Source organism: Podarcis pityusensis, assembly GCF_964106645.2.
Source record: "Podarcis pityusensis genome assembly, chromosome: 7".
Lineage (NCBI taxonomy): Eukaryota > Metazoa > Chordata > Lepidosauria > Squamata > Lacertidae > Podarcis > Podarcis pityusensis.
In genome coordinates, this window is record NC_138031.1 from 61,939,821 (window position 1) to 61,958,428 (window position 18,608).

Below are 18,608 nucleotides of genomic sequence, written 5' to 3' on the forward strand. Positions count from 1 at the left end.
TGTGCAGCTGTGCAAAGTGCGGAAACTTCTAGAGTGGGGTGTTTAAAAGTTTTGGTGGGAAGTCTGCTCCCATCCCTCACAACACATGCTCAAAAGCTGTGCATTCACCTTCCCGCCTAGTTCCTAAAAGATCATTTGAGCAGCTATATAAGAAAGCACTCAAGCGAAACCAAGTCATAATGGCCTCCACAACAGGGAAGGAGGGTGGGTTGTGTGACTATATGGATCACTGCTTGAAGGACCACAGTAAGGAACCAGTTTTTCTTCTTCACAATATCTGTGCAGTCCCACATATGGGAGAATACCAAGCTAAGAGGCAGGACACATGACATTGGGTGATCACTGAGCTCAACACAGCCTATCCAAAAAGGCATCCACTCAGGACAAAATATACAAAGCATAGTGCCTCACAAATGTCAATGACTGCAACCATACAGAATCAAAACATGCCTGAGATTCCTCTTAGGAAGTGTGTTCTCACCTTGGTGAGGGGTCAAAACAACTAGGCCCACCTTATACAGAAATAACACCTCTCAATTGAACGTCATGGCATCCCTACTAAGTATGGCAGGTCCAAGCAGAAACTACAAAGTTCACTAACTTATATTGTAGACATGATGGGCAGTTAATTTTCTTGTACTAATCTTCTGTAAAAGGAATTCAGGCACCAAGCACTGTCAACTGCAGTATTGCTTAATTCAGGACTATTGTGTAAGGATAAATATCTGAGTAAGGATATTTATTTCCTTACTTTCAGCATTTTTATACCACCCATTAACAATATGGTTTCTGGGCAGCGTAATTTTTAAAAAAACACCATTGGAAATAAAAATACAAAAGAAGAAAAGGTTAAAACAACATCAGAATAAAACCACTAGCAGAGAAAACAATAGCATCCAAGTACTATTCACTATTCTTCAAGAGTTTATGATCCACACATAGATCTTGTTCGTCTTTCCCACATTCAGTTGATACAGATTTTATGCTGCATTCCAAGAACAAGTTCCTGCACTGTTACTTGGAATCCTGAGTACAAAAGCAGAGGAATGGAAAAATGCTCTCCCTCAGCTGCTAAGGACTCTTTTCCACATAATAACTTGCATTCGGGAGAATGATCCCATAAATGGCTATGTGAGTGCCCTTTTGAAAATCCTGTTCCTGGGATTTTGTGACCAGGCACAGGTACAAATCCTCCTCATGTTTCACTGTTCACAGGGTGAGTAGCCTGCGTACCTTGGAAAGCAGCCCTGACTAATGTCATAAGATGAAGGAGTATAAAGACCGAGCTCTTTTAGCTAGGACTGAGGATGCCTCAGATTTACATGTTGCTGCCCAATGTGGTAAGCTATCAAGATGCTAGGGTTGGGCATCGGGTGGCAGTCTGAGATGAGCCAGCAGCCATGGAGCAAACCAATAATCAAGTCAGGACCAAAGTAAAACCAAGAGACAGGATTGAGGAAGAAGCCATGATTCAGCCAAAGGATATAGGAATGAACTAGGGCTCAAGAAAACCTTGCTCCTCTGCGAAGCCTTAACAAAAGCAGGAAGCACTTTTATACTCTTTTCTGTCTGAGAAGATCTAATAGTCAACCTGGAATGGCAGGGTAAGTCCAGTGCCTAACGATACTACACTCCCACATCCAAATTCAGTGGCTCACCACATGGGGCAGCCACACACAAACCCAAAGGCTCTCAGTTTATGCCTCAGTATTTCCTGACATATGCCTGTTGCCTTTTGTCCATGGAGTTTTCTTGGCAGGGATACTGGAGTGGCTTGCCGGTTCCTGCTCCAGGTGGATCACGTTTGGTCAAAACTCTCCACGATGACCTGTCCATCTTGGGTGGCCCTGCACGGCATAGCTCATAGCTTCTCTGAGTTATTCAAGCCCCTTTACCACGGCAAGGCAGTGATCCATGAAGGGGAAAGCAGAGACATCACCTTGCCAACAAAGGTCCGTATAGTTAAAGCCATGGTTTTCCCAGTAGTGATGTATGGAAGTGAGAGCTGGACCATCAAGAAGGCTGATCGTCGAAGAATTGATGCTTTTGAATTATGGTGTTAGAAGACTCTTGAGAGTCCCATGGACTGCAAGATGATCAAACGTATCCATTCTTAAGGAAATCAGCCCTGAGTGCTCACTGGAAGGACAGATCGTGAAGTTGAGGCTCCAATACTTTGGCCACCTCATGAGAAGAGAAGACTCCCTGGAAAAGACCCTGATGTTGGGAAAGATGGAGGGCACAAGGAGAAGGGGACGACAGAGGACGAGATGGCTGGACAGTGTTCTCGAAGCTACAAACATGAGCCTGACCAAACTGCGGGAGGCAGTGGAAGACAGGAGTGCCTGGCATGCTCTGGTCCATGGGGTCACGAAGAGTCGGACACGACTAAACGACTAAACAACAACAACAACAAATTTCCTGACATATGGCACAGATCCTTGGGCCGTGATGTGGCCTACCGTTTGATTTGCCTTTGTCCACCCAGGCAGTTCATTGGCTTCCTCCCCACCCCTCAAGGTTCCCAGACTTGTGCCTGGTTAACAACAGCCTCTCATGTGTTTGTCCCTTGCCTCTCGGCACAGGCTTGTAATTTACTGAGTGTCAGCTTTGATAAAGGTAGACAGCAGGCTCCAGAGGGTCAGTTCCCAACCAGAGCCCACATAGCTTGAACACTATGACTGATACAACCTGGCAAAGATATCAGTGCTCTAACCTCATCCTTAAGTAACAAGAACATCTTACAAAGTAATATTTCTTTGGGAGAAGGTTATAGGTTTCAGTAGGAAGAGCGAAAAGGTAATCCTCAGTGAGAGTATCCTATTTGCTAACTGAGAATTAGCAAAAACTAGAAGTGTGAGAGTCAAGTGTCTGCAAGGGATTAATCTGGGATGTGCCACGTGTATTGACGAAGGAAATAAACAGGGAGAGGCATATCTTGAAACCCCACAAAGAGCCTTTGCCTTGTAGCATACAAGACAAAACGTAAAGCAAAGCAAAACAAAACAAGCTGAACATAAAATGTACTTGTTAAACTTCTTCAGAACACAAAGTTTGAAACCACACATACAACAGAATGGAAACTGAATTTATAAAAAATGTGAGATTAAGCTACAGCATTTCGAGACATGTGGCATCCTTCTCAGCGAAGTTAGTCATGTCACACATTCCCTCCCCCCCTACTGAGGCGTGTCACAACCCAGAGAAGAAGTCACAGCCAAAACTCAAACTTCTATCGTGCTCTTTGTTAAACCAAGGCATGGCTGCATATGTCAAAAAAAGCAAATCCTCAATCCTTAGATGCTAAGACTTTTCCAAACTTTATTGGCCCAGAGTGTATGCAAGCACGAGAGTCTAGAATACAAGAACACAACAATATGCCATGAGATAGAACTGGCAGCTGGAATTCCTAATTAACAGCTTGGATCCTCCAAAAGCTCAAATGGCAAGAGCCCTTTGATGCAACGGCAAGATTGCAGCATTTCACTTTTAAAAGAAGATGCCTCCTTGGGATCACTCGTGTGTATTAATAGAATGCCATCTGTGTGGGATGGCCTTGCTTGCATTTCACCCTTCCCAACTCAATCACCAGATGGAGGTTGGGTCAGTGCGGTGAAGCTGCATTTTGTACAGATTATAGGGTTTTCAAAAAAAGATTATTTGTTGGCAACAAAAATGATACATGGAAATCAAAATCATGTAGCGCAACGTTTAGCAGTGGAATGATGGTTTGTGCTGATGCACACTGGAGCAGGCTAATGATAAAGCTGATGTGCTTTAGCACACCCTGCCTTAGAGTCCACCTCACTCCTTCTGGGTTAGGAGAGGGTCTCCCCTTTAATGCGGGTAGAAGGATGGGAGTAGGACTGGTCTGGGTATGTCTGGGCTGTTTCATGAGAGTGGAGCCTTTCAAGTACCATTTCTCCTGCCACTTCTTCCTCCATTAACACCCCCTAACTGCTCACCATTTTCTAATTCAAACACTGAGGACAGATACAAAATTTAAACTTTGCACAATTTCACTACCTGGCAAAATGCATTAGATTACCCTTCATGGTCTCATAGAAGTCTATAAAATTCAAACCACGTTAATTAGAAATCAGTTTTTTAAATAAAAAAAAATCATACAGGGTAGTAGTAACATCCTGTGATTTTCATAGATAATGAAGAACTCTTCTGGAGAAGGGTGTTGGCATGTGCTCACTCTTTCAGCTGATTCTGTGGATGGTCTAAATTAGTCATGGTTAATATTTGCCTCTTATCATGAATGTCAGGTAGTAATGAAGATGGCACATTTAATCCCAGATCTCAGTTGTTGTCACAGCACTAACCAGGCTAATCACACGCCTAAAACCACTTGCACCAAAATGGTCCTCTTGACTTCACAGTTACTCTAGAGCAGGGATGTGCAACCTGGGCACATGTGATCCTTAAGTCTAATTCCAGGCAGGTGACCTGGAGGGAGAAAAACAAGAAGAAAAGGGGGGGCAGAGAGAAAGGAGGGTGGCTCCAACCCCACCTACCTTTCATTCCAACACTACTAATTTCTGCCATGAGCCTCTTGGAAGGTTACCTCCAAAGGAATGCAGGCCCCAAAAGTAAAAAGTTTGTTCACCCCTGCTCTAGAATAACTGATTAAAAGTATTGTTGCTGGAAAAAGGGTCAGAATAAGGCTTCAGAAGCCGCACAAATAGAAGGGGTGGCTCAAATGACCGCTCTCTTTTTCTGAACGCTGTATCTGATAATGCCATTTTGACTAAATCAAGGCCAGCACTCAAGAGAACACTATATCAAGACCAGCATCAGAGAGCTCACTATCAGTATATATCAAAGGTGGGGAAACGTTTTCAGTCTAAGGAAAAAGTGGGCAGGGCAACAAATGAAACAAACATTTTTAATACAATAGGCAAGTCTCTGCACACATTCATATGCCTCTATCCTCCATACAAAAGCATCACCAGAGTTCAATGACACATTCCAGCCAGGCTTGGGGTGTGAAGTAGCAGTATGATCTGAGGAAGGCAGGGGTAACCTGGGAAGGGTTCCAGGGGCCAGACAGAGATGCCTAGAGGGCCACATTTGGCAGCTAGGCCTGATGGTCTCCATCCCTGCTATATATGATAGTAATAAATAATATGCTAATAAATGACTGTCCATAATTCTCAATGCCATGAAGGATCTGAAATGTCCTGCCCCAGCGACTAAATTTAGAGTGTGTTCAAGTGCTTGCACTTTCCCTGGAGCTATCAGGAACACAGCACACGAAATGGCTTATCATTAACTCTTGGGATTCTTCATAGCTCATTTACTCAATATACTCAGAAGCTTTCTATTGGTAGAGCGGAATCAAACCCTTGAAAGGTCAGGCTTACTCAGGGCCTTATAAGCTCTGGCTTAACGTGAGGTATAGCTAGCCAGTGTTCAGCCTTGACACTAGGACTTAGGCCATGAGAAATGTTGTTTAATGAATTTCATGTGTACATTTTTCAAGGTGGCCTGCATAGCTCATATCCAGCCACTGATATGAATCAGACCTACTTCAGAAAGGTTTCTGGATCGTGTTCCTGCAGATCATAACTGTGGTTCATAACAATGAAGACAATTCCATTAAGCATCTGCCATGATGCAGTGGTTCCTCCCCCCCATTCCAATATCTGGCCAAGGCCAGATACCAGAACTTGTTGTGAATGTCTGAGTCCAGTCCTGGAATGTGTGAGATAAAGTGACTGCTCTGAGCACGTATAAAACGTGCTTCCCTCACTGCTGCAGATGTAATACCCAGTTTACATATTTATGAGATTACACATCTGGGATTTGTGTGAAATGGAGTGAGGACCCCTTGGTCAAAAGATGTGATTTCTAGGAATGCCTGATTCAGGCTGGCACCTCTCATTTTGAAAATGGAACATTAGTATAAGTACATCTCAGTGATTTGAAAAGCTCATTGTTTTTGAAAAGCCGTCCAGAAGTCACTTTCTGGCCTTGCTTGGTTTTAGTTCATTAGGGGACACCGTGGTAATTGTATAAAAGCTGTGAAAAGACATGGATAAATTTACCCAGCACCTTTCTTCCTCAATGGTTTCTTTATTCTGATGTCAAATATTTGATTTTCTTCTATTTCAAAGTATAATAATATTCTGTTAACATTTTTTTTTACTGTTAATTTAAGTGCCATTAGAAACTTGAGAGCTTGCCTTTTGAAGGAATTCATGTCAAGGCTTTTTGATAACTTACTCTGGATGTGACAAGCCTAGGAATCATTCATGGTGGGCTTGCTCCTGAGTGCTTACTGTAGTGTCTGTGTTTTGCTACAATCTCCCTGGGTTTCTTCTCGGCTTACCCATTGTGGTTTGTCTCTCACATATGAACACAGTTCGCTGGCTACCTAATGGGACTGTCATCAGCCACAAAATGGCTACATTTGTACTTAATACTAAACCAAGTTTTAGCATTACATGCATGCATAGGAAGGAGCTGCCACAAGGCTCAAGCTTCCATACTCCCCCATCTCCTTCTTCTGTGCAGCCACAATTGCTGGTTTGCATGTAACAAACCAGTTTTTGTGGGAACTGAAACTAAACCCTGCTGCATGGGAAGATGAGGAGGGCATGCAGGAGCCAAAGATCTATGGTGACTCCTTCCTGCTTGTGCCCACAGTGCTAATCCATGGTTTAGTGTTACATGCAAATGTGGCCATTAACAATAAAGGAAAATATTACAGCAATGCATTGCAACAAAAAAGTTTATTTATAAAAAGGGGAGAAGGGACATGAAAAATGATGTACAAACATCCTTTATTGCTTTTGCATTGTACTAGTGAGCAACTGGGAAGATGTAACTAATTGTCTAGCAACCAACAGTGTGGTGCCCTCAGTTTACTCCCAGCCTTGAATAAGTTTCATGTCAGCATGTGGACAGTTGAACCTATCAAGACAGGCCAATTGGTATCTTTAGACTGTACAAGTCCATGCTGGATTTCTGGTTTAGTACACTTATTAGCAGTTATTTAGAGTGAAAATCCTTTATAAACCGGAAGCATTGCTGTACAACATACAAGGCCAAAAGGTCCGTGCAAATTCATGTTTGGCTTTTAATCCATGGGCTAGAGCTGGCAAAACTAAACTGACAATTGGCTCCATATATGCCCCAAACTCAAAGCAATTAGAATTCATCCAGAAAACACTAACAAAAATCCTCTCCTTCTATGCAGGGGAAGCAATCTTGGAAGGTGATTTCAACCTAAATCTGAGAGATATTCCACCTACAACCCCATGGGCTACCTTCCTCCAAAAGATACCCCAAACGACTAGAGATTCTTAGAAATTACTAAAAATGCTAAAACAGAGGCCTATACGACATCTGAGGCAAAAACACAACAACCAGGAGACACCAGCCACACATTCCAGGCGCCATGGCACAACGCCCAAACTGCATAGCATTCTGCTCATGCAAGTCCTGATCCTTTTGGTTGAAACAACAAACATTGGTAACATTAAGGTAACAGACCACAAACACCTCCCTTGTTCTCTTATAATGGCAATGGCACCCACTTGAGAGGTGCCATAACTGAGTTCCAGAGAGTTCTGAGTGAAAAAAAGTCCTGCCTGTATATTTGGGGTTTCTGTGGCAAATGCTTACAGCAGATCAAGGATCTGTTAGAATCATAATCAACCTCTATATGTGCATTGATGTTTACTTTCACCATTAAACGTTTTCACATTATGTAAACACAGGCCTCGTATATGCTCTGATACCCGTCTATCCTTGGAAGAAGAGAATGACAGGCCCTAAGTGCTGTGGGATTTTCTTGTCAGTCTGACTGACAGCTTTCAAGGAGACAGCAGTTCATTCGACTTTCAGATGTCATCTACATGAATAATATGAAAAACAACTCAGCTTTTTGTATTTCCCTAATACTTTCTCTTGGATTTTAGTGACAGCTATAAAACTCCAGTGCTTTGGGTGAGAGAAAATACTTCCACCAACTCTCCAAGCTCTAAAGCTCACAATATACAAAAGCTTTACAGCTCAAGACCTTGCAATTGTTTTTCTTTTATCATTCAGGCACACAACACAAATCTCTGCAATGTTTTAAAACATACAATATACTTTTAATGCCTCAGATGCATTACACTCTTTTGACAGCAGCTGGCATTTCACCACTGATATTATTTTAGTCATTTGACCATAATACATGCACAACAACTTCTACAGCGATTTCCACGTGATCGCATACCACTGGTGAATAGGCAACAGCATCAGCAGTTTGAAGGGCTTAAACCATTATAGGATTTAAGATTACAGACATGCTTATTCCACCACAAGGATGCAATAAATAATCCAATCTATATGTCTGTGTAGGGGGGGTGTCCCTTCCCCCTCGTCTCATAAAACACTTCCACAGATCATCTGCCTTTCTGCAATCCAAGTCAGAGTTGCTCCCACTTGAATCAGTCCCTGATCCACCTGTGATCAAAAGTGTCCAGCCAACTTTTGCTCAAATGTGGTTTCAAAAGAGCCTTTTCTGTCACCATTTAGGCAGGGGTGAAATGCAGTCCATTGGGTAGTGAATATTCTTCATGCCAGTTCTGGAGCAGTCTGAACAGGGCTCCATGGTTTGTTTTGCTCCATTAAAAAGATTTTCTTACCAGTATTTGACAAGTGCTATCACATCTTCTCCAGGCAAAACATTCCTGGTTACTTCAAACTTTCTTTTCTAACGCCATCTTGTTGCCATCCTCTCGAGCTGTCGTCTGCATTGTTCTTAAAAGTGGCGCTCAAAACTGGACACAGAACTCCATATAAGGTCTGACTGATGCAGAATAAAGAGGAAATGTTTCTTACGACTTGGAAGCTACAGTTCTATAAATGAAGCTAACTCATGTACAGCTTATGTTTAACTAAATTCTGTTGCTCTTTACACAAGTATTACTACCAAGACAAGTATCCCCCATCCTGTACCTACACATTTGATTCCTCTCACCTGTCACCCATTTTAGTGTAGAACTTTGCAGTTGATTCTGTTGAAATTTATTTTGGTCATTGCAGGTCAAGTCTTCCATTCAATCAAGGTCATTTTCAATTTTATTCTTTTCTTCCATGGTGCTAGTTATCCCTCCTGATATTGTGTCATCTATGAACTCAATAAGGAACTCCTCCTCTACTTCATATTTTTTTATTTATTTCATTAAATTTATACGTAGCTTGATAATTATTCTGAAAAATCCCAAAACAGCTTATGAAGAGAATGAAACAATAAAATCATAAAACAACTTTAAATAATTCAAAATTAACAGTAAAACAGAACACATTCTACACATCTCGGTAGGCTTGTATAAACAAAACTGTTTTTAGCAGGTGCCAAAAAGAATACAATGAAGGTGCCTTCATGATGGCAATAGGCAGGTAGTTCCACAGTGAAGGTGCTGCCACACATATAAGAATGAATGATTTTAAAATGTTGAAGAAGAGTATTGGGCCTAGATCAGAGGTCTGTGACACCTACTCAAAGCCTCTTTCCAGTTTGATGAAGAAACATTTTTGAATGTCCTTTGAGTGTGGTTTTCCAATCAGCTGCATATCTGCCTGAGAGTATTAACATCTAGGCCTCATTTAGCCAGCATGCCAACCAAAATATAATGGGGAAAATTCACAAATGCTTTGCTGAAATCAAGATAAATTACATCCACAGCATTCCCACAATCCATTAGGCCAGTAAAAAGAGAGAATATTAGTCTGGGATGATTTAAAAAAATAAAATAAAGCCATACTGAGCTCTACATTGCTTGAAACTAGCCTAAGCAACTTCTTATAGGCAATATGCAAGTACTGTGCAGTCTTTTCAGAATTATTTGTTGTAGCTCAACTCTTCAGTCATGTTTACATGATTTCTTTAATAATTATTACTGCTAGAAACTGACTTTGTTTAAAGTGAGATCCAGGAAAAAGTGCCTAACAGCATGCATACCATATGGCAAGCACACCTGTTTTGAGTACAATGTTATGCCGCTGAAAGGGAAGAATATTATTTGAAACATACAGTACCTGAATGTCTCTTTTTCTGATCTTAGTTTTGCTGTTTGCAGTACAGTATTGATTCTTTGGCCCTTGTGCACCAATTAGATAATACCCTTTGATTGCTCTGATTGTTGCATTTATTTCTAGGTAATTGCAACTTTAACTCTCAAGTCGGGATGGAAAGGAAAACAAATCCAATGACGAAAGTTTAAAGGAATTGGGTAGGTTTGGCCTGGAAAGAGCTGAGTGGGTTGTCCATGACAGCACTCTTCAAATGCCTGGAAGTCTGTCACACAGAGGAGGGAAAAGACTTGTTCTCTGCTGCCCCACAGGGCAGGATTTAATCTAATGCAATGAAGTCACAGGAAGTGTAGAGTTGCATTAGGTGACATGTCTTGATGGAAAGAGAAGCACAACAATGGAACTAATCACCTAGAGGGGTGCTGGGTCCTCTTCTCATTGGGGGGCTATGTGCACACTATACATTTCAAGCACATGACTTCCCCCAAAGAGTTGATACAATTCCCAGTGTGCTCAATAAACTACAGTTCCCAGAATTCTTTGGGGGAAGTCATGTGCTTGAAATGTATGGCGTGTACACAGACAAGGTCTTCAAGCAGAGGCTGTATGGTCATCTGTTGGGGATGCTCCAGCACTGTGTTACACTGAGCAGGATATTAGATGGCTTACAAGGTTCTTTTCATCTCTGTGATTCAATGAAATTCTGCCCGTTGTGTAGAAGCAATTTATCTGTCAGCAGCCCCCACACTGCTGGGAGAATGTCTGAATGATCCAAACACAAAGGCGGTGCACTGATTACATAGACCTGCAGACTGTCCCGTTCTGAGGAGCAAATGTGCAAAGGGCAATACGGAAAGAACCTAAGGCCTAAGTTGGTTCAGGGGAGAAAGGCCTTTCTAGTCCAGCATTCTCTTCCGCAGAGTGGCGGGTGAGAAAGCCCACCACAATATGTACAAGACATGTAAATACGTTCACATGCCTTGCTGAGTCATTTAATTTTTTCTTCTAGCCACACAGGACGGAGCTGCTTCTGGAAAGAGAGTCCCTTGTGGCTGAGAGAACTTAAAAGCTCTTCAATTCCAAAGCAGGGTGGGAGGGGGGATTCCAGGCTTGCTGACTGCCAAAGCCACCCACTCTTCATCCCCTGCCATGAGCCTTTGTATCCAGGTGCTAGACACATAGCAACAGCATCCTAATCTCATCTGTGCTGAGAAACATTGAGCAGCAGCTGCATGAAAGGTATAAGCAGCTATTTTCCTGACTCGGGTGAGTATTTTCCTGGCTTAGGACCAAATTGGTGGCTGTGGCATGCCTTTTTCTTTCTTTTCCTTTTTTTAGTTGGCTTGAGAACAACGTGATGAGCATGCCATTTAATTTTTCTGGCCTGAGTTCATGTCGTTGAGCAAGCTGAGTGTCTAGAAGTTGTACTGAATGCCTTTTGTTCTCTCTCCTTTCCTCTTTGTAATAACTCCTTTGCAAGACTGTTTGCGGGCAAAACCCATAGGTTTTTGTTTTGGAAAACACCCAGGAGGTGCCCGAGTGAGACATAATAAAAAGTTTCTTCTTCAGTCACGGTGGGATGTAAACTACATTTTCTTTTTTAAAAAATAAAAATAAATCAAAGATCCTTACAGATATTTTGCTGCCTCAAAATATTTGGCTACAGGCCTTGGGGTAATAAAATGTTGTGTTTATGCAAAAAGACAGTGGAATAAAGAGCAGGCAAGAGTTGAAATTGTGAGTTGTGTCCAGTGTGGGACCTGTGGGCAATCACTGGAGCATTATTTCCATTTCATCAACTCCCACTGTGCACCCCCAACATTTGCCCCAGGGGGTCCCCAAATCCTCTGGATCTGATTTGAAGAGTCATGGCGGCAAGAGAGCATGGAAGGAGAACAGAAAGCCCCACTGCACACATGTATGCCTGCTGCACCAGCAGAGCTGCAGCACTGGATAAGGCCCTTTGTCATTTGGAAAATCTTAGCTCAGATGTGAATCTGACACACATCTTGGGAAGCTTCATGTCTCAGGTGAATTTTACCAGGCTTCACATGTTTAAATACTGAAACAATATTTGAACCTGAGTCAAACAACTGCTGGGCTGTTTGCAGAATCTGGGTTTGATTTCTGGTGTTTGCTACACACACCTTTAAAACCAGGGCTTGCAACTCTGTGCTGAGCTCACTATTTATTTATTATATTTCTATCCCACCCTTTCTCTCAAAGGAGCCTAGGGCAGGAAACAAACAAGCAATAAAGCAAAACATCTTAAAGAACAATTCCAATACAGATGTAGGCCGGGAAAGATCTCTACTTAAAAGACTTGTTAAAAGAAGGTCTTCGGCTTGTGCCCAAAAGACAGCAGAGAAATGCCTATCTAATATTTAACAGGGGGGAATTCCAAAAACCGGCCCAACTATATTAATAACCATGCAGTAATTTGAAGTTTGCAACAGTGAATCCAATGGTAACATAATTTTCCAAAGTAAAATGATGTGCTTGTTTTCGAATGGATTAACAAGCTTGCTTCTGTAAAAATACAAATGAATACTACTAGTGCTTGTGTAGTTTCAGCATAGCTACCACTCTGATGTTTGTTGGTAGAATACAGATTCCTGAGATGATGTTGGCATTGTGAGACCATTCTAAACCTCCTGAGCGTCTGGGCAGGGAGGGGGATAAGTAAATGTATGTTTAAGATTCTAAGAAAGCTGAAGTCTGATGATAACAAAGATGTGGGAACTCTTGACACTACTCCAGCTGAAGCAAACTTTCAGCGAACTCTAGAGAGTTTCATTCAACAGGATGAGCTTACCAAGAAAACAGTCATTTCTGGCTAGGTCTCCAATACTAGCAACAGCTGTGAGTTCAGCTGGTAAACAGTTTTGTTTTCTGCTTGTCAGTGAGCTTCTAAAACAGATGCGGAACGCATAAAAAATAGGTCACTGAAATATGAAAAGGAATGCACCAAGCTGAAAAGCTTGTAGTGCTCGGATATTGCTGCAGAGCTCGTAATGTCAAATTGTACACTGCATGTGGTTGTACTATACATCAGACTGTTTTCAAATGATAGGATTACCTAGAAATTTCACCAATTGCAGCAAGAAAGCTTATCAGCAAATAACGTAGGTGAGCTCCAATTCTTATGTTTTGGAAGCCACATAGTTTCTGCCCTTTATTATATTGATCCCACACTACAAAGCAGGACAGAAAGGAAGAGGAACCAGCAACTCATCCTCCAAGCCATTGTTGCCCCTCCCACCCACCTCTGGGCAAAGGAACACTGGCACGGAAGTAACTACATCACCAGCCCTTCCTATTGGCACACAAATGATTCATAGAATTGTAGAGTTGGCGCTCAAACCCATGACCCTGAGATTAAGAATCTCATGCTGAGCAAACTGATGGGTTGCTTAAAATGGTACAAATAGGCAGAGAAAGGGCTTGTAATAGGCACAGTGTACGACCTTCAACTTCACAGCAAAACATGTGCAATAGTTGTGCTCGGTGGAGAAATAATCACTGTTTCCCTGTAACTACAGTTATAGACTACTCATTCTCACTCAGAAATGTGCATAACCTCAAAATTATTGTGACAAAAGTGTATCATACACCAAAACACCTAGGAAGGCCAACTCAATCATGTACAAAACAGTCTCCCAGAATCAGCCCCCGGGGAAATTACCCACGCCGCTTTTATAGTGTTTTCCATGCTTTGTTTTGTGTTTTGGAATATATGGCAATCTTACAATAGTATATTTTTTATTTCTGATAGCAGTTATTGACCATTTGTGTACTTTTGAATTTTGGTATGTTTTGTGTCAAACATAATCCAGTTAGGCTCTTGACATATTTATCTAAACAAAAAGGAGTATTAGCATGCATGTTAGCATGCATGTGTGATATCATTCATTATGAATTCATCTAACTATCCAAGGGATGGGGGGAAGTCTATGGGTGAATGACTTTTCCTTCATTATTTCCGAGAAAAGTCATTGCTAGGGTTATGTTTTACATATCAAAATGTGCAAAGAAAAACCATGCTCTGTGAGTTTTGTTCAGAGACGTAATATCTAAAACAATTCTATGGCGTTCTATGTCAGTGCTCAAACTCTGATCTTTATTTTGAGAGATACTGCATTACACACAAAGAGTGGGTAGGGAAACACACTTCTGTTTCAATAATATCTGTTTCAATAATATCTTAAGTGGATCTCCACTTAAGAACGTAAGAAGGACAAGCCGGATCAGGCCAGAGGCCCACCTAGTCCAACATCTTGTTCTCATAGTGGCCTGAGGGAAACCTGCAAGCAGGATTTTAACCCCAAGGGCAATCTCCCCGCCTGTGGTATTCACAGAAGCATAGTCATCAGTAGCCCTTTACACATTCACTTTTCACACAGCAAACCAAAGTTGGAAGACCATGACAATTAATCCAACCATCAAGCTGAGGAGAACAATTTTCTTCGTTTGTCCCATACGTTCAACTCAACACCCTTTTTCCAGGAACCTCTCCCACACAACTTTGCACGCAGGTACATCCTTACTCGGAAAATTGCTGGTGTGCACCAGTCTACACCGGTCAGGGAAAAGGCAGCCTAAATGGTAGAGATAGTTCCCGGCTCTCCATATATACAGCCTGCTGGATATTAGCCCTGCTGCTATATATATATGACCACATGAAGGGCTCTGACAGTGTCATCTGACCTGACCTGACCTGGGTCTACCAATGATGACTCAGAGGAGAGACAAGAGGATCTGCAGAAAGTGATCTGTGGTGGCTGGTGCCCATTGCGACTGGCAGGGCAGGAGGCAGGGAGACCAACGGTAGACGCATGACAAACAGAGTCACCCTCTGACTGGTGGTAAGTCAAAAGGCAGCCAAGTGGAAGGAATGGGGGTCAGGCTGAGGTTTGTGGGGCACTGCCCCAATTGCCCTAAGAGACCAGCTTAATGACCACAACAGAGGCACCAAATTAAAAATTCTAAAATGTCCTTCCTAATCCAGTTCTCTTTTTCAATCCATGTGGCTGTTTGTCATCTATACATATAGAAATTGGGGTGGTGGTGGAGGAATTGGGTTGGATATAGTCCCCCCCTGCTCTGCCCCTCTTCTCACCAAGGATACAAAACACAGGTAGCTGATGCACCATGGAGCCCCTAATCAATGGCCTGCGTTAAAAAGTGAAATGCTGTAATAAAACATTATTAAGCTACATTAAAAAGCAGGTTGTCAAATGAAAATGTTCACTAAAAACTATTGGCAAACGGATCTATAAAAGGCATTGGACTAGGAAAACTAGCCCTCCAAAAGGGGAAATTTTTCATATGACGGCTATGTTGTCTGTGGTCACAATAGTGAAAGAGCTCCATCTGCTGGCAGAGGTTAGAAAGCTCTTTTCAATGTATCGGTTCCTCTACCCCCCACACCACGTTTATAAATGTCTTCTCAACTTATGTGCATGATTTTATTTCACAAAAAATACTTTTACTGCAAGAGAGGTTGGAGGAGGCACTATATAAAGTTATCATTAGACAAATTGGATAGCTTGTATTATACCTAACTTCATGCAGTGGAACTGGCATTTCAAATGGGCCTGTATTTTCTCACTAGAATTGCCGCCCTTTTGTATAGATCATGACAAACCTACTTATTATATGGAAAAAAAATGCCTTTGAAAGCCAAGCAACATGAAGTCAAAGCACTATACAGTTTGCTTCAGGGCACATGTAACCGCAATCACAACGTGATGAAATTTCACTAACAAAATCAAGGCCTGCATCTGCTCCATACATTTAAAGCAGTATCATACCACTTTAAACAGTGGTGGCTTCCCCGAATCACTTTTCCCCTCATGGAATTATCATTATCAGAGTGATTTAACAGTCAATTCCTCTTCCCAAGGAACTCTGGGAATTGTAGCTGCGTGAAGCAAAGTGGGGTCTCCTAACAGCTTTCAGCACGCTTAACAGATTTATGAGAGAGGTTTTGAATATTCACACAATTCAAATAGTATTCTTAGCTTTCAGCCTTTCACATGTGAATGTTGCCATTCTGCAAATTTGGAGCATTCAGTGCCCCATCTCTATATATTGGCTACTAAATATTTCTAAAGTGCCACTCAGTGCCACTCTCCATGTGCTGAGTCTTTAATTAACCATTAACCAGGTGCTCACTGGAAGGACAGATCCTGAAGCTGAGGCTCTAATACTTTGGCCACCTCATGAGAAGAGAAGACTCCCTGGAAAAGACCCTGGTGTTGGGAAAATTGAGGGCACAAGGAGAAGGGGACGATAGAGGATGAGATGGCTGGACAGTGTTCTCGAAGCAACCAGCATGGGTTTGACCAAACTGTGGGAGGGAGTGGAAGACAGGAGCGCCTGGCGTGCTCTGGTCCATGGGGTCACGAAGAGTCGGACACGACTAAACAACAGCAACAACACGTGAACCATTCAACTGCTCCTTGCCTTAAGTACAGTTAAAGTAAGTTGCAAGGCTACCTCTCAAGTATTTGAATATCAGGAGACATGGGATTTGCCCATTTATCCCATGCCTTGAACTCTAGCTTAGTTTTGTAGCCTTTGTCCTAATACACAGAAAAGTGGACTTGTCAGCCATCAGAACAATTGCATGTGCCATTTGAAAGGTAACATTCCCTGACAGATGGAAGTAATCAGTTTGACTATGCCTCAGAGTCTGAATTTGTCAGATGAAGGTCAGGGAGGGCACATGATGTAAATACAGTAAATATAGTTTATTCTTATCACAGCAAACCTCTGTCATATGTTTCTTTCTGCTGGAAATGTCCCTTTTGCAGAAGGCATTTTGAACATTTCTTTTAGAAGAGAAAGGAGAATAAGGCTTCAATCCTAACCACATCTACTAAGAAATTAAATCCTACTGAATTCAGCAAAGGGCTTCCTCACAGGTAAGTGAAGCTAGGATTGCAAGGTGTTGTGTTTTTTTAATGTATTAATTTTTTAATCAACATCTGTTCCAACAAGCATTTACTCCTCACACAACAGCTTATAAAATCCCAGCAGGGTGCAAAAAAAACTGAGGTGGTGGAGTGTTTGGAGAGTGGTACTTTGACTAAGTTCACATCTGCACTCAAGCCACTCTGGACCAATCAGTTTTTCTCAGTCTAACCTACCTCACAGGGGTGTTGGGAAAATAAAATGGGAACAGTATGCTGCCATAAGACATAATGTATTGGGGCATCCTCAGGTACTGTAGGAACACAGAAAGCTGCATTTTACTGAGCTAATTGGTCCAGCTAGCTAAGTACTGTTTGCACTGAACAGGAGCAATGCTTCAAGGTCTAGAGCCTGTGGGCACATCTGGAATTTTGAGCATGTGCTGTAGACATTGCCCACCTCCAAGGTTGCTACTCTAACCCCAAGAGCTGCTAAAAATGAAAAGAAAGTATGCATGCGTATACATATACACACACCATTTGCTTTAGCTAGTAATGGAAGCAGATAATCTTGAACATACATTTTCATACAGACCCCCTGGCCCCCCTCAAACCATCTCCGAACTAAACATAACCTTGGTAGACTGCCCAGTTAAAAATCACAGATCCAGGAATTACTGGCATTGCAAAAACATCACTCCAAGGCACTGATCCTTGTGGAACTTGGTGATCTTTAGATGAGGTACCAGGAAAAGTGCCAACAAACAATGCGACACATCTCTGAGCATAGTGGTAGCCTATGTTTTTTTTTATGGTGGCTTTAAAGGAGTCTCTGTAAAAATTACGAGGACCCATAAGGATCACTGTTTTGGCACCATGGCCGTGATGGGTCAGAAAACTTTATGGCTCAGTTAATATGTGATCTATGATTTATGGTGGTTAGGGAACCCCTGAACAGGGGGGGAAGTAATTTCTAGAGCAGGCTTCCTCAACCTCAGCCCTCCAGATGTTTTGAGACTACAATTCCCATCATCCCTGACCACTGGCCCTGCTAGCTAGGGATCATGGGAGTTGTAGGCCAAAAACATCTGGAGGGCCAAGGTTGAGGAAGCCTGTTCTAGAGGATCATTTATACTGGCTCCAACTTGTTTGTGTATGCTCCCCCTCTGCCATACGATTTTCTCTCCCCAACTTTCACTCTTGGCTTCTTAAGTCACCCCATTTTCTTTTAAATTGTCTATCTGAGCCTTGAAAAGCACACAGAGCTGAAAGAAGACATGGGAAAGTGAGTTGCACTTCCAGCTCTATGTACTTTTGAAAAGGGGTAGGAAGACAACCAACACTTTGTGACAAAAGGCGCTGGGGGTGTCCTTGGAACAAAAATAAGATCCGTTGTAAATACTAGGCAGTTTTTGTTTTCCCTTTTCAATTATTCAGCTCAATGGAGATTTGAATTTTCTGGTTGCTTATGCTCTGGGGAGTAAAATGGGTATATTTAAATATATATATATATTTATCAGTTTGGCTCTTTGATTATCTGCTGGCATGCATCCTTATTGGCTTGCAATTCTGTTTGTAGTTATGTTCATTTAATGATTTCCCGAGGGGTTTTCAGAAACGAGGCTACAAATTAACGTTTACTATCGGCAGCAG

The 18,608-nt window shown here is 42.1% G+C and overlaps 1 long non-coding RNA gene across 1 annotated transcript; it reads left to right on the top strand.

Annotated features, from left to right (window-relative positions):
- Nucleotides 1–1,049: 1,049 nt before the first annotated feature.
- LOC308482313 lies at nt 1,050–12,570 on the top strand. Its single transcript, XR_013989204.1, has 4 exons — nt 1,050–1,216; nt 7,211–7,497; nt 10,165–10,238; nt 11,048–12,570. It is a non-coding gene; the product is annotated as an uncharacterized lncRNA (long non-coding RNA).
- Nucleotides 12,571–18,608: the final 6,038 nt, after the last annotated feature.